Source organism: Lissotriton helveticus, chromosome 1_2 (genome assembly GCF_964261635.1).
Source record: "Lissotriton helveticus chromosome 1_2, aLisHel1.1, whole genome shotgun sequence".
Lineage (NCBI taxonomy): Eukaryota > Metazoa > Chordata > Amphibia > Caudata > Salamandridae > Lissotriton > Lissotriton helveticus.
The window spans coordinates 160970929-160987708 of NC_136058.1; the positions used below are offsets into that span (position 1 = coordinate 160970929).

A 16780-nucleotide genomic window follows, 5' to 3' on the forward strand; every position below is an offset into this window, starting at 1 on the left:
GGATTGTCTCTTGTTTTAGTCTGTGCAGAGCATGAAAGGACATTCATATAGTGAAGCAGACGGCCACAAGAGGGCGCTACAAGCCGTTTTATGCATAAATCAAGACTAGGGTGTCCTGTGCAAGCACAGAGGGGACTCACTAGATAGATGGGGGTGAATCATCATTCCTGATCTAAGTCCAGGTTTATGAATTGCTCTGGGAATTCCCTGGTGGAAACATCAGCATTTGCTAAAAACACAGTCAGTTACCCTATAAATGTCACAGCCAGTCCAGACTGCTGCTTGTCTGCTATACATTTTACATAGCACTTCCTCATTTATTATACCATTATAACTAAAATCCAAATATCAAAGAATGCATGTCAATGCAAATTACACATCTCTTCACATCTACATATATGAATTGTTGCTACTATTTAGAATGTATAGATTTGAACTTTTAATTCAGTGAGGTTATATATCACATGTGTAGATATCCAGGCATCTAATGTATAACAATGAGTGCCCAGAACCAACGTCGGTGCAGAAATATACCAGGTACGAATGATCAGCTTTTATTTTCAGGGCACTTTTAAAAGTAACTCACTGATGTCTGGATATTTAAAGTGGGCACTAAATGAACGCCAGGTTACACAAACGAGTAAGATGTGTGGCCCTACAGTACGTCATATTGGAATAGTCATCTTTATTCTTTATGTAAATAAATCGACTTTGAAAGGCCCATATCCTTTGATCATTGTTGTGTTACATTTAAACAAGAGGACCATTTTATTGATGTGAATAAACCAGGACGGGTGTGATTGTGGCGCGTATTTTAATACCGCTCTCTCTGGTAATTACTTGGCTGATCTTCACGATTCAGAGGGGTGTCCATCACACTCCTCTGCCCATCACACTGCGCTGTACGTCGTACTCCTCTAACTCCTCTGTCCATCGCACTCCTCTGCCCATCCCAATCTTCTGCTCATCCCAATCTTCTGCTCATCTCACTCCTCTGTCCATCACACTCCTCTGCCCATCACACTGCGCTGTACGTCGTACACCTCTACTCGTTGCACTCCTATGTCAATCGCACTCCTCTGCCCACTCCTCTGCCCATCACACTCTTCTGGCCATCATACTCTTCTGCCCATCACATTCCTCTGCCCATCACATTCCTTTGCTCATCACACTCCTCTGTCTGCCACACTCCTCTGCCCATCACACTCCTCTGTCTATCACATCCCTCTTCTCATCACACTCCTCTATCACATTCCTCTTCTCATCACACTCCTCTGCCCATCACACTCCTCTGCCCATCACACTCCTCTGCCCATCACACTCCTCTCCACATCACACTCCTCTGCCCATCACACTCCTCTGTGCATCACACTCCTCTGCATATCGCACTCCTCTGCGCATCACACTCCTCTGCGCATCACACTCCTCTGCGCATCACACTCCTCTGCGCATCACACTCCTCTGCGCATCACACTCCTCTGCGCATCACACTCCTCTGCGCATCACACTCCTCTGCGCATCACACTCCTCTGCCCATCACACTCCTCTGCCCATCACACTCCTCTCCACATCACACTCCTCTGCATATCGCACTCCTCTGTGCATCACACTCCTCTGCATATCGCACTCCTCTGCGCATCACACTCCTCTGCGCATCACACTCCTCTGCGCATCACACTCCTCTGCGCATCACACTCCTCTGCGCATCACACTCCTCTGCGCATCACACTCCTCTGCCCATCACACTCCTCTGCCCATCACACTCCTCTGCCCATCACACTCCTCTGCCCATCACACTCCTCTGCCCATCACACTCCTCTGCCCATCACACTCCTCTGCCCATCACACTCCTCTGCATATCGCACTCCTCTGCGCATCTCACTCCTCTGTGCATCTCACTCCTCTGCCCATCACACTCCTCTGCGCATCACTCCTCTGCGCATCACACTCCTCTGCGCATCACACTCCTCTGCGCATCACACTCCTCTGCGCATCACACTCCTCTGCCCATCACACTCCTCTGCCCATCACACTCCTCTGCCCATCACACTCCTCTGCCCATCACACTCCTCTGCCCATCACACTTCTCTGCATATCGCACTCCTCTGCGCATCTCACTCCTCTGCCCATCACACTCCTCTGCCCATCACACTTCTCTGCATATCGCACTCCTCTGCCCATCACACTCCTCTGCCCATCACACTCCTCTGCCCATCACACTCCTCTGCCCATCACACTTCTCTGCATATCGCACTCCTCTGTGCATCTCACTCCTCTGTGCATCTCACTCCTCTGCCCATCACACTTCTCTGCATATCGCACTCCTCTGCGCATCTCACTCCTCTGTGCATCTCACTCCTCTGTGCATCTCACTCCTCTGCGCATCTCACTCCTCTGCGCATCACACTCCTCTGCCCATCACACTCCTCTGCCCATCACACTCCTCTGCCCATCACACTCCTCTGCGCATCACACTCCTCTGCCCATCACACTCCTCTGCCCATCACACTCCTCTGCCCATCACACTCCTCTGCATATCGCACTCCTCTGTGCATCTCACTCCTCTGCGCATCTCACTCCTCTGCGCATCACACTCCTCTGCGCATCACACTCCTCTGCGCATCACACTCCTCTGCGCATCACACTCCTCTGCGCATCACACTCCTCTGCGCATCACACTCCTCTGCGCATCACACTCCTCTGCCCATCACACTCCTCTGCCCATCACACTCCTCAGCCCATCACACTCCTCTGCGCATCACACTCCTCTGCGCATCACACTCCTCTGCGCATCACACTCCTCTGCGCATCACACTCCTCTGCGCATCACACTCCTCTGCGCAACACTCTCCTCTGCGCATCACTCTCCTCTGCGCATCACTCTCCTCTGCGCATCACTCTCCTCTGCGCATCACACTCCTCTGCCCATCACACTCCTCTGCCCATCACACTCCTCTGCCCATCACACTCCTCTGCGCATCACACTCCTCTGCCCATCACACTCCTCTGCCCATCACACTCCTCTGCCCATCACACTCCTCTGCATATCGCACTCCTCTGCGCATCTCACTCCTCTGCGCATCTCACTCCTCTGCGCATCACACTCCTCTGCGCATCACACTCCTCTGCGCATCACACTCCTCTGCGCATCACACTCCTCTGCGCATCACACTCCTCTGCGCATCACACTCCTCTGCGCATCACACTCCTCTGCGCATCACACTCCTCTGCGCATCACACTCCTCTGCGCATCACACTCCTCTGCGCATCACTCTCCTCTGCGCATCACACTCCTCTGCGCATCACACTCCTCTGCGCATCACACTCCTCTGCGCATCACACTCCTCTGCCCATCACACTCCTCTGCCCATCACACTCCTCTGCCCATCACACTCCTCTGCGCATCACACTCCTCTGCGCATCACACTCCTCTGCGCATCACACTCCTCTGCGCATCACACTCCTCTGCGCATCACTCTCCTCTGCGCATCACTCTCCTCTGCGCATCACTCTCCTCTGCGCATCACACTCCTCTGCGCATCACACTCCTCTGCGCATCACACTCCTCTGCGCATCACACTTGTGGTAAATAAATAAATAATACCCTATTTTTGAATGTATAAATGAATAACAGATAGCTCAATAAATAAGAGTCAAGATTCGAGGTAGTAGGAGTTTTTCAGGTTTATTACAGCATAAAGGACAGGAACAGGGCAACCTGCATAGGAATAGGATGGCAGGGCCCAGCAGCGCTGCCGGGGTCAGGATCGGGACAAGGGAATAACCTTTTAATAACAGTGCATGAGCATATATACATAACGCAAACACATAGCATTACATTGCAGTAGGCGTAGCAGTGGGTGGAGCAAAAGGCGTAACGCGTAGCAGTCGCGAAAGATAAGGGTGAAAAGAGGTGTAACAGGGCGTATACATAGACATGTGATGCAAACGTAACAGAATATGTCATGAATGGGGCGGAAACCATGGAGGGGGCTACCTAAGGAGCCGGGACCTCTAACCTGATGGTGCGCGCAAACTAGCAATGACGTGGTACTAGGAGAAGCTGGGGGCTATGAACTCTGTGCTAGGAGCAGAGACTGAAGTCTGGAGAGTCAGGGCGACATGTACCTAAGCAGTATCTAGTATCTGATGTTTAGAGAACATGTTGATATAAACTAGAAGTCAGGAGGGGAAAGGCTAACTTGATTCTAAGACTGGACCATGCATTATTCTACATGTAGTGCGTGATGAAGAATATTAAATGACCATTAAATGCAGTATTTCTCTAACGTGGAGACGTGAAGGCTAGACAATGACGGAAACTATCGATGCGATTCAGTAGCTTTAGGAATGCAGAGAAGGAGGACTGAACTGATAACTGGAATCATAACATACTCTTGGCAGACTTAGAGGCAGAGCCAGGGTGAACCGGGCACTGTGAGGCTAGAAGTAAGTGAAGGGTCGAGGATACAGGTGGGGGCTGTATCGCTCCTCAGCGAGGTTTCAGGAGACAGGAGCTGAATCTGGTGTCCAGGCCCTTTTGAGGCCTAGAAACGGGGACTTTATAATGGAATAACGTGCACACTGAGAAACGTGGCAACGTAGCTTTACATAGACCTGATATTCGTAGTATTCACGAGAACTGGAAACTGGCATACTAGAGGTGGACACAACTATAATTGCGTCTTGAATCGAATATAAGGAATGCATATGCATATTTAATCATGCACATATAACATATGATGGATGACACGTAGGGACACAGAACATGGCAGAATTTACTTTTCCACATTCCCGCCTTGTCACTACGTTTCCATCAGGAAACATCAATATTCATGATACCATCTATCATTTCATACAGTATCATTTGCTCGTCTCGAATTATCCTGGAACGGGATTTAGAACGGGGCTTGGAATTAGGAATACAAGAGGTAGCACAAATGCCGCAAATCGCAGGGCCACATTGTATACAGAGGCAGCAGCTGAATATGATCGCTACTGCAATACCTAGAAAGGACAAGACTTTCCATCCCCAGGCGGAAATTATATTCCAGAACCAACCGGACCATGTCCAGGTGCCTGGATCTTGGTGTAACAGATGGGCTATTTTATGGAGTCTGGTTATAGCTGAATAAACAGACGGTGCGTTATTTGGAATGAAAATGCAGCAACTAGATCCGATGACTCTACAGGCCCCGCCCCTATCGGCCAGTATGACGTCAAGGACGAGACGATTCTGTAAAACGACAAATCTCATAGCAGATTGCTCTTCAGTTAAATTACCTAGAGCAGAGGCAGTCTCATTTACTACAGCTTCGAGGGTTCTGGTTAACCTACGGATCAGTTTACTATTCTGGATAGGTCCTATAAAGAAAAAGAAACCTCTGTTGAAATCTGTATACTGTTCTAGAGCAGTTTCAGTATAATCGACAATTGGGGACTCCCTTCTATGTCTAATGTGTACTAGATGTGTGTTTCTATGATAATCAGGTGGGGCTAGGAAAACTGGTGGCAGTAGGAAGGCAATGTAGCAGGTTCCCTCCCAATCGAGGGGCAGACGAACATATGCAGTTTGACCACAAATAAAATAAGAATGACGTGAAGCTTTGAAAATGGATTTCCCACTGTCACTATACTTGACAATAGTAGTACAATCACTATGTCCTACATGTACGGAACCATAATTTCGGACACATAATTCACCTTTGACTGGTAATACTGAAATAGCAGGTAAGTCTGGAGTAGTATCAGACTGAACATTCAGGACCATGAAATTCGAAGAATAGTTACCTAAATTATACACTTCATTTTCTAGATCTAAACCTGTTCTGTGGGGGAGACCTTGCTTGTCTGGAAAACATGTACTGTTAAGAAAAGACATATCTGTTGAGGATGACGTTAACGTGGACCATGCTCCCCACGAACCATTATGTGAAAATGGATAAGGAAAGAGTGGCAGAACTCCCTTCGGTATCTGGAAAGGGGGGAGTCGACCACACACCCAACAATTAGTGGCATTGCTGGTCTGGTGTGAGTAATGTAACATGCGGATAAAGGAATTATTTCGCATAGCGAGGCGGTAAGAGAGTTCATGAGGAGGTAGGTCACTAAACGTGTGCTCTACTGTAGCATTAGCAGACTTATTTACATGAGGAACTGGGAAATACAAGAAAAATGCATAACTGGTGCAGGAAATCATAATGCTGAGAAACAATATGAAACATAGAAAAACGATACATCGAATTGAGTTTTGACTAACTCTCTCACTATGGGGGTCTATTTTATACATGTCAGAAACAGTCTAACCGTTTCACCTAGGGGAGGACTTAGACAATCAAACTGACTGACTTATTTTACTAGACCGGAGTTTTAACTTATACTCCTGTTGCGGAGTTTTCTCTAACAGGGGGGGTATAGTAACATTGTCTTTTGCGGGACAGTCCTTAAAAATGGTGCTTTGGCAATCCTTCAAATCCTGGGAAATGTTCTTTAAGACGGGTTTCAGTCCATAAAACTTTTTTATATGAGAAAGGTGCACCCAGCCTTTGCGACCTTCCAACTTCACGGCTGTACGGGTGGTGAGGAGGACCTGTCGGGGCTCCTTCCAGCGAGGCTCCAGCGGACTTGATCTGTCAAAATTCCTCACCATCACCATGGATCCTGGAACGATTTCATGCGGTGCCACCTCGGTATTGTCTGGAAATGCGGCGGCAACCTGTGAACGACATGAGTTGAGGGCAGACATCAAGGAAGCTAGGTAATCTGTCAGCATATTACTTGAAACATCGGTAATACTTCGGGGTCTAGGAGTACCCCACATGTTAGGGGGGCGGCCGAAAACGACCTCATACGGGGACAGACCTGATCTGGAATGTGCGACCATGCGCATATAGAACAAGGCAACTGGCAGAGCTACTAGCCAGTCCACACCTTTCTCTTTACACACTTTAGCGATGCGGATTTTCAGAGTCTGGTTATGTCTCTCTACGAGACCGGCTGCTTCAGGATGGCGTACACAATGGAACTTCCACTGGTACCCTAACAATAGGGAAACATGCTTCATCAACTCAGATGAGAATGGCTGGCCGTTGTCAGAATATACGACTCTAGGGAGTCCATAACGGGGGAAGAACTCACGAACCAACTGCTTGGCAGTGGTCGCGGCCGTGTAATCTGGGACTGGATATGCTTCTGTCCACCTGGACAAAGCGCATACAACTACAAGGACATACTTGAAACCTCGACATCGCTCCATCTGAATGTAATCCATCTGGAGGACTTCAAAAGGGTGGTCAGGGGGCTGGAATCCACCTTGTTCCACCGGGACACTTTTACCTGGATTAAACTGACAACATATCATACAGGTACGGACTTTCTGCTTGGCTGCAGCTCGTAAATGCTTGTTGAACCAGATGTTCTGGATACTGTCTAACATAGCTTTTTCTCCTAAATGTGCTGGACTATGTGCGGTATTAATAATGACTTGAACCATGGAGTCGGGGAGAAACCATGTGGCTCTACCCTTCGTTAACCATCCTTGATCTGTCTGGACCCCTCCTTGTTCGGACCATTTCTTGATTTCATCGGGAGTAGCGTGTAACTGGATATCTATGACATCTTGAGTAGGGTCCTTAACTGTCATACATGTAGTCGGATCTGGAGTATGTGTTATGTTAACTGGAATGTCTGGAGTCTGTGCTGTAAGCTTGACTGTGCGATCTGCTAGATCGTTACCTTGAGAAATAATGTCAGTAACTTTCGTATGTGCTTTGCATTTCATGATAGCGATAGATGTCGGTAAGTGTATGGCATCTAACAGAGCTTGAATAAGGAGACCATGCTGAATCTTGGTTCCATGAGAAGTCATGAAACCTCTCTCCTGCCAGAGCACTCCGAAGTCGTGTACAACTCCAAATGCGTAGCGTGAATCTGTGTAAACATTAACTTTCAAGTTCTTGGCGTGTATGCAGGCTTGTGTCAGAGCAACTAGCTCTGCTGCTTGAGCGGACAGGGTGTCAATACGATGTGTCTCAATAACTTCAGTGTCAGTAGTCACTGCATATGCGGCGACTAGTTCTCCTGTACTTGTTCTCATACATGAACCATCCACATAAAGTGTCAGGTCGGGATCTGGTAACGGAATATCTGTCAGATCTTGTCTTGGCTTTGTCGTAATGTTAACTACTTCCACACAGTCATGTGTGGCAGAATTCGAAGTAACTGATGGTAACAATGTAGCAGGGTTCAGGACGTTGCAGCGTCTGATTTCTATGTGTGGCTGGAACAGTGTCAATTCATAACCTGTTAAACGTGCAATTGTCAAGTGCTGAGTCTGTGTTCGGTTTAAAAGAACTTCCACGGAGTGTGGAACTTGTACTGTCAAGGAATGTCCTAATACTATCGACTCACTTTGTCTGATAGCTAGTGCTGTGGCTGCAACTGACTTGAGGCACGCAGGCAGAGCCTGGGCTACAGGATCTAATGTGCTCGAAAAATAAGCACAGGGCTTGTATTGTCCTGCTTGATCTTGTGTGAGAACAGATAATGCTGTACCTTCGCGTTCAGTGACGAAAAGTGTAAAAGGCTTACTGTAGTTCGGTGTCGCTAGAACTGGAGCTTGGCATAGGGCTTTCTTTAACTCATTGAAACTAAGTGTATGTTCAGATGTCCAAGGGAGGACAGTCGATACGGCTGCCTCCTGTGTCGTTAACTGTATCAGTGGCTTGGCTAGAAATGCATACTGAGGAATCCATTGTCTGCAGTAAGAAGTAAGGCCGATAAAAGCACGTACCTCCTTCTGGGTCTTGGGCTGAGGAAGACTCGCTATTAACTGGATACGGTCTGGTGTCAACTGCCTACCCCTCTTGGACAGTAAGTGTCCTAAGTAGACCACTTGCTGGACACAGAATTGAAGCTTAGAAGGGGACACCTTGTGCCCCATCTCGGCTAGGAAATACAAGACTGTAAGGGATGCTCGCTCGCAAGCACGTTCAGAACGGGCTGTGATCAGGAGATCATCGACATACTGGAGCAGGGCAGTGTCAGTTGGCATGTGAATGTTGTCTAGTTGTCTTTTAAGTGCTTGACTGTAAATGCTAGGGCTTTCTGTGAAACCTTGAGGAGCGCGTGTGAACATATAGCTTCTTCCATTTAAACAGAATCCGAAAAGAAACTGGCTGTCTGGATGAATTGGAACACTAAAAAATGCATTCTTGAGGTCGATTACAGTAAAGAACGTGGCTTCGGAATCAATGGCTGTTAATAGGGAAGAGATGTCTGGGACAACTGGGTACTGAGGAATAATACACTTATTAAGCTCTCGTAGGTCAATCACTAATCGATATACTGGGGGTGCATTTGGATCAGTACGTTTCATGACTGGAATGATCGGAGAATTACATACATTGGAGTCAGTTTCTACAACCACTCCTTGAGCAAACACTCGTCAATAATTTTGGATAAGGCTGCTACAGCCTCAGGTGGCAATCTGTACTGTCTGATTCGTGGTAACACTACACCTGGCTTGAGAGTCACACGATAGGGTGTGATTTGCATATAACCAACATCAGTTGGACCTTGCGCCCATAAGTGCTGTGGAACATTAGACAGTCTTGAATCAAAATCTCGTAATACATAGTGACCCTTAAAGTCACGTAGGAACAGACGTATTCCCTCTGGGGAACAACATATAACTGCACCTAACTCTTTCAGTGTCTTAATGCCTAATAGATTTTCTGGACATGACTTAGTAAGTAACAGATCAGTAGTGCGGGACAATGGACCTACTTCTAGAGAAACTGGCTTTGAGATCTCATTTACGATAGGCTTTCCTGAAAATCCAAGGGAAACATTTCTTGAGCCTGAGAGCGGAGCCCCTGGAACTTCGGCGTGACTAATTGTGGTCCTACTTGCCCCTGTATCGATCAAAAACTTTCTGTCTTTCCCTAATACTTGACTGTGAACATAGGGACCTTCTTGATCTACAGGTATCTCGATGAGAGGCAAGCCTACCTCCCTCTCTAGGCTGTTTCATGAATACTGTTGGTACTCTGGATACTCAGACTGTGCATACTGGTACATCTGCTGTGTGACGTGCTGTGTTGCAGCAATAGGCTGCGGAGCTGTAACTGTCTGTGGCGCATTCTGTGGCTGAGGAATCTGTGAAACTTGTTCTTGTCTAGGCGGACGTGGTCTTTCTTTAGTCTTACCAGTAGCTATGTTGTGTTTCAGAACTGCACACTCATTTATAAAATGACCTGGCTGTTTACAATAATTGCAGTTCCCTTTAACGGGAGCTGCAGGATGACTGGCTTGATTCGGACCCCTCTTCTGACTGTCTTGAGGAACAGATTGTGCAACTAGTACTTTCATTTTCGTGTCTTTCATACGTTTTCTTTCATGTTCTTGCTCTTCTCTGATTCTATTCTGGTGGTATTGGAGCATCTGCAACATCTGGGACGGGGTATTAGCTTGCCAGGTACTTTCGACTTTCAAAACTCGATTTTTAATTTGTGGACTTGAATTCTCGACTAATTTAGTAACAAAAAGGTGAGGGTATGACTCACTACTTGTCTTGAGGCCACTGTTAATGCTAAAACATTTCTCCAATCTAGAATAAAAATCACTAATATCTTCATCTTGTTTCTGTTTACAGGCTGAGATTGCATCCCAGTCTTCTTTTCTAGTTGTCAATAATCTAGGTAAAACTTGTATTAATAATTCTGGTAATTCTTTACATTTCGCTCCAAGACCGGTACCTGGTACTCGTGCCTTATCTTCAGCTTCTAGAACTGCCCAATCGATCTTTTTCTCTCCCACCTCCCATTCTTTTTCCTTGAGCTTTTCATACACCCCTGCGGGCAGCAGAACCTTTAACATTTTAATTATATCTGGATACGTGTATTCTCCCATACGGAGCATGTCTTTTAATTCTCTATGGAACCCTGCTGGATCTTTGTCATGACAGGGAATTAATTTCTTCATCTCGAGGAGTTCCATCTTTGTAATCGGAGTGTAAACAAACACTCGTTCTAGTTCGCCACCCGTTCCTCTAACTGGGTGGACTTCTCGTAACGGATTCTGTCTCTCCATGTAAAATGGTTTACCTTCTGGGGGTGAGACATGAACAAAATGCGGGTTCAGAAACGTTCTATATTTGTGACGCTGTTCTAGAATGACACTAATTAAGTCGGTACCTAAACCTCTCCATCTATACTGGAGTAACTCGTTCAGGACATCATGTAACGGGCCTGGATCAGAGTGCTGACCCTCATACAATGTAATGAGGTGCTGAATCATATACATACCCACCAGTCGCTGCTCGGCTGGGGGCATTTTTAGAAACATTTGTGCCACTATTTCGTCTGGAAAAGTGGTAGAATCAGTAATCCATCGGACTGCTGATCGGGCTAGTTCTTGTTCATGCATGGTACTTAACTTACTGTAACCGATTCGTGATTTCAGAATGTGATCGGTAGCTTGAAACACTTGTTCTAGAGAACCTTGTTCTGGTGCTGGATGGTGAAAAATAGACTTGTGTTCTAGGCGTAAATGGCGATCTGGAAATCTAGATTTTCCTACATACGCTATTCTGTCAGGATTCTCGTCGTCTAACTCTTCAGGATCAGAGTTACTTTCTTTCTCGCTTACTTGTGCTGCTTTACGCTGTTCGTGTAATTTTATTATTTCTTTACGGATTTTCTTGTACATACTCTCCATAGCACCGACGGTCTTGTGCTTACCCTCGGCTATATTATCACTCCACCTTGTCAGGGTTTTCATTTCAGCCGGATCTTTAGACGGGTAATCTTGTTCTCTTATTAGACAGTTAATCAGAAACTTTAATATCATGAGCTGGATCTCGGCTTTCCTTTGAGACATGGCCTCGCTAATGCTTTCTGGATCATCCCCTGTACGGATGAAACGATATATTCTGTCTAGGTCTTCTTTCATATTCGGTAGGGTGACTAGATACTCGGCCACCTTTCTTACGCGGAATGAATATAAAACCATATTATCCTCGCCTGGGACTGGATCATAGCCGCATTCGGCAAGGGATTTTCTTATTTCTGCTACAGTCTGATGTCTGGGCGTACGCTGTGACGCTTGTGCATGTAATTCGGCTGACGTTAAACGCTTGTGTGGCGGCGGGGTTTGAGGAGTACCTCCCCCTGCGGCCCCTAAACTAGAGTCGTCTACTGAGGCTCTTCGTCCTGGCAGAGTGGGAAATGGAAATGTAGGCTGGACTTGTATGGCGGGCTGGACCGGGGGTACCGTAACAGGTACTCCGGTGTCTGGAGGAGCGGGAAGTGCCTGATTTACAGGGACTGGCGGAGCGCGAACAGGATTTGCATATTCTGGGACTGTGTCGTCCAAATAGGACGAAATAAAAATATCAGCTGCGGTCTGTTTATGACGTAACTTGGTCGGAACTAATGGTGGCGGGAAATTACTGGATGCCTCTGGGGTCGCTTTTGGCAAGCCCTCGGCAAGGAGAGGATACATACCCCTAATAAGGGCATGCCTCTGTCTGTCTGACTGTTCGGCTTTGACTTGTTCACCTATCTCGATTAGTTCTTTTTCTTGTGCTCGTTCTAAGGATTCTCTACTTAATTCTGACTTTCTGATTTCTTTTTCGGTTCTTTTATGAGCTTCTTTACGCCATAGCTCGATGGCATCTTTCTGTGATTGTCTGGCTTTCTTTTTCCATAATGCCTCTTCTACTCGCATGATGCACTCGGCATCCCATGTACCCGATACGGGCCATCTATACTTTTCTTCTAACTGTTTTGTATACTCTACCCATAAATCTAGATATAGTATGGCACTTATGCCATGCTTTTGATACATAAAATGACCTGGACTGTCCCTAGGCGGAACTGGAACTGCTGCTTCCAGCAGACCCTTTCTGGTTTTTAACTGACGTAATTTCGAAAAGAGCGGCATGACTGAACTATAATCTAGACACAATACAATACACAATAAACACGATACTTATTCCCCATTCATACCACGACATTAAAATACATGAAGAACATTTAAAAATAACAGTTCGAACAGAATACTACCTGGAATACGGAACACAGAATACATGAATTTTCTCGAGAACAGAACTGACTAGAACAGGAACTAGATGCACTGCTGAAACAGTACGAAACTTACCGGTCTCATAAAGAGACACGTCAGGACCCGCATCCACCGAAGTGGACACTTCGTTTGTGGGTCTGTGTACCACCAACCCACGGACCAGAGTCAATTAAATTGACCCTGTCTAGATACTACCCCAGTAACGGTACTCACCGGGCAGCAAGAACGGAAGGCCTCAGACTGGACTGGACTGCCTCGACGTCAGACGGACGAACTTCGGACTTCTGTTACGGGTGGGCCTCCGGATACCTCGGACCTTGGACTCTCGGCTTGGGCTCTGGTCGGGACTCGCCGCGTTCCTCCACCGTCTCGTTTGGATGCTGGACCGCCTCCTCCGTCTCCTCCGTGGGCCTGAGGGATACTTGAAGCAGAAATATCTGCCGGTGCGCAGAAGAGTTCCGTCACGACTGCAGAGGGTCAGGGGGTCGGCGTGGCTTCACCGACGCGTGGGGAAAGGGCAAGTCCCTATTCGGGCGCCATTATGTTTCGCACTCCTCTGTGCATCTCACTCCTCTGCGCATCACACTCCTCTGCCCATCACACTCCTCTGCCCATCACACTCCTCTGCCCATCACACTCCTCTGCATATCGCACTCCTCTGTGCATCTCACTCCTCTGCGCATCTCACTCCTCTGCGCATCACACTCCTCTGCGCATCACACTCCTCTGCGCATCACACTCCTCTGCGCATCACACTCCTCTGCGCATCACACTCCTCTGCGCATCACACTCCTCTGCGCATCACACTCCTCTGCGCATCACACTCCTCTGCGCATCACACTCCTCTGCGCATCACACTCCTCTGCGCATCACTCTCCTCTGCTCATCACTCTCCTCTGCGCATCACACTCCTCTGCCCATCACACTCCTCTGCCCATCACACTCCTCTGCCCATCACACTCCTCTGCGCATCACACTCCTCTGCGCATCACTCTCCTCTGCGCATCACTCTCCTCTGCGCATCACTCTCCTCTGCGCATCACACTCCTCTGCGCATCACACTCCTCTGCCCATCACACTCCTCTGCGCATCACACTCCTCTGCGCATCACACTTGTGGTAAATAAATAAATAATACCCTATTTTTGAATGTATAAATGAATAACAGATAGCTCAATAAATAAGAGTCAAGATTCGAGGTAGTAGGAGTTTTTCAGGTTTATTACAGCATAAAGGACAGGAACAGGGCAACCTGCATAGGAATAGGATGGCAGGGCCCAGCAGCGCTGCCGGGGTCAGGATCGGGACAAGGGAATAACCTTTTAATAACAGTGCATGAGCATATATACATAACGCAAACACATAGCATTACATTGCAATAGGCGTAGCAGTGGGTGGAGCAAAAGGCGTAACGCGTAGCAGTCGCGAAAGATAAGGGTGAAAAGAGGTGTAACAGGGCGTATACATAGACATGTGATGCAAACGTAACAGAATATGTCATGAATGGGGCGGAAACCATGGAGGGGGCTACCTAAGGAGCCGGGACCTCTAACCTGATGGTGCGCGCAAACTAGCAATGACGTGGTACTAGGAGAAGCTGGGGGCTATGAACTCTGTGCTAGGAGCAGAGACTGAAGTCTGGAGAGTCAGGGCGACATGTACCTAAGCAGTATCTAGTATCTGATGTTTAGAGAACATGTTGATATAAACTAGAAGTCAGGAGGGGAAAGGCTAACTTGATTCTAAGACTGGACCATGCATTATTCTACATGTAGTGCGTGATGAAGAATATTAAATGACCATTAAATGCAGTATTTCTCTAACGTGGAGACGTGAAGGCTAGACAATGACGGAAACTATCGATGCGATTCAGTAGCTTTAGGAATGCAGAGAAGGAGGACTGAACTGATAACTGGAATCATAACATACTCTTGGCAGACTTAGAGGCAGAGCCAGGGTGAACCGGGCACTGTGAGGCTAGAAGTAAGTGAAGGGTCGAGGATACAGGTGGGGGCTGTATCGCTCCTCAGCGAGGTTTCAGGAGACAGGAGCTGAATCTGGTGTCCAGGCCCTTTTGAGGCCTAGAAACGGGGACTTTATAATGGAATAACGTGCACACTGAGAAACGTGGCAACGTAGCTTTACATAGACCTGATATTCGTAGTATTCACGAGAACTGGAAACTGGCATACTAGAGGTGGACACAACTATAATTGCGTCTTGAATCGAATATAAGGAATGCATATGCATATTTAATCATGCACATATAACATATGATGGATGACACGTAGGGACACAGAACATGGCAGAATTTACTTTTCCACATTCCCTCCTTGTCACTACGTTTCCATCAGGAAACATCAATATTCATGATACCATCTATCATTTCATACAGTATCATTTGCTCGTCTCGAATTATCCTGGAACGGGATTTAGAACGGGGCTTGGAATTAGGAATACAAGAGGTAGCACAAATGCCGCAAATCGCAGGGCCACATTGTATACAGAGGCAGCAGCTGAATATGATCGCTACTGCAATACCTAGAAAGGACAAGACTTTCCATCCCCAGGCGGAAATTATATTCCAGAACCAACCGGACCATGTCCAGGTGCCTGGATCTTGGTGTAACAGATGGGCTATTTTATGGAGTCTGGTTATAGCTGAATAAACAGACGGTGCGTTATTTGGAATGAAAATGCAGCAACTAGATCCGATGACTCTACAGGCCCCGCCCCTATCGGCCAGTATGACGTCAAGGACGAGACGATTCTGTAAAACGACAAATCTCATAGCAGATTGCTCTTCAGTTAAATTACCTAGAGCAGAGGCAGTCTCATTTACTACAGCTTCGAGGGTTCTGGTTAACCTACGGATCAGTTTACTATTCTGGATAGGTCCTATAAAGAAAAAGAAACCTCTGTTGAAATCTGTATACTGTTCTAGAGCAGTTTCAGTATAATCGACAATTGGGGACTCCCTTCTATGTCTAATGTGTACTAGATGTGTGTTTCTATGATAATCAGGTGGGGCTAGGAAAACTGGTGGCAGTAGGAAGGCAATGTAGCAGGTTCCCTCCCAATCGAGGGGCAGACGAACATATGCAGTTTGACCACAAATAAAATAAGAATGACGTGAAGCTTTGAAAATGGATTTCCCACTGTCACTATACTTGACAATAGTAGTACAATCACTATGTCCTACATGTACGGAACCATAATTTCGGACACATAATTCACCTTTGACTGGTAATACTGAAATAGCAGGTAAGTCTGGAGTAGTATCAGACTGAACATTCAGGACCATGAAATTCGAAGAATAGTTACCTAAATTATACACTTCATTTTCTAGATCTAAACCTGTTCTGTGGGGGAGACCTTGCTTGTCTGGAAAACATGTACTGTTAAGAAAAGACATATCTGTTGAGGATGACGTTAACGTGGACCATGCTCCACACGAACCATTATGTGAAAATGGATAAGGAAAGAGTGGCAGAACTCCCTTCGGTATCTGGAAAGGGGGGAGTCGACCACACACCCAACAATTAGTGGCATTGCTGGTCTGGTGTGAGTAATGTAACATGCGGATAAAGGAATTATTTCGCATAGCGAGGCGGTAAGAGAGTTCATGAGGAGGTAGGTCACTAAACGTGTGCTCTACTGTAGCATTAGCAGACTTATTTACATGAAGAACTGGG

General features: G+C 46.8%; 1 protein-coding gene across 1 annotated transcript in view; it reads left to right on the plus strand.

The window, feature by feature from the left end:
- The window catches only part of LRP8 (LDL receptor related protein 8), a 1087241-nt gene that overhangs the window by 512185 nt on the left and 558276 nt on the right, over nt 1–16780 (plus strand). The window lies entirely within an intron of this gene.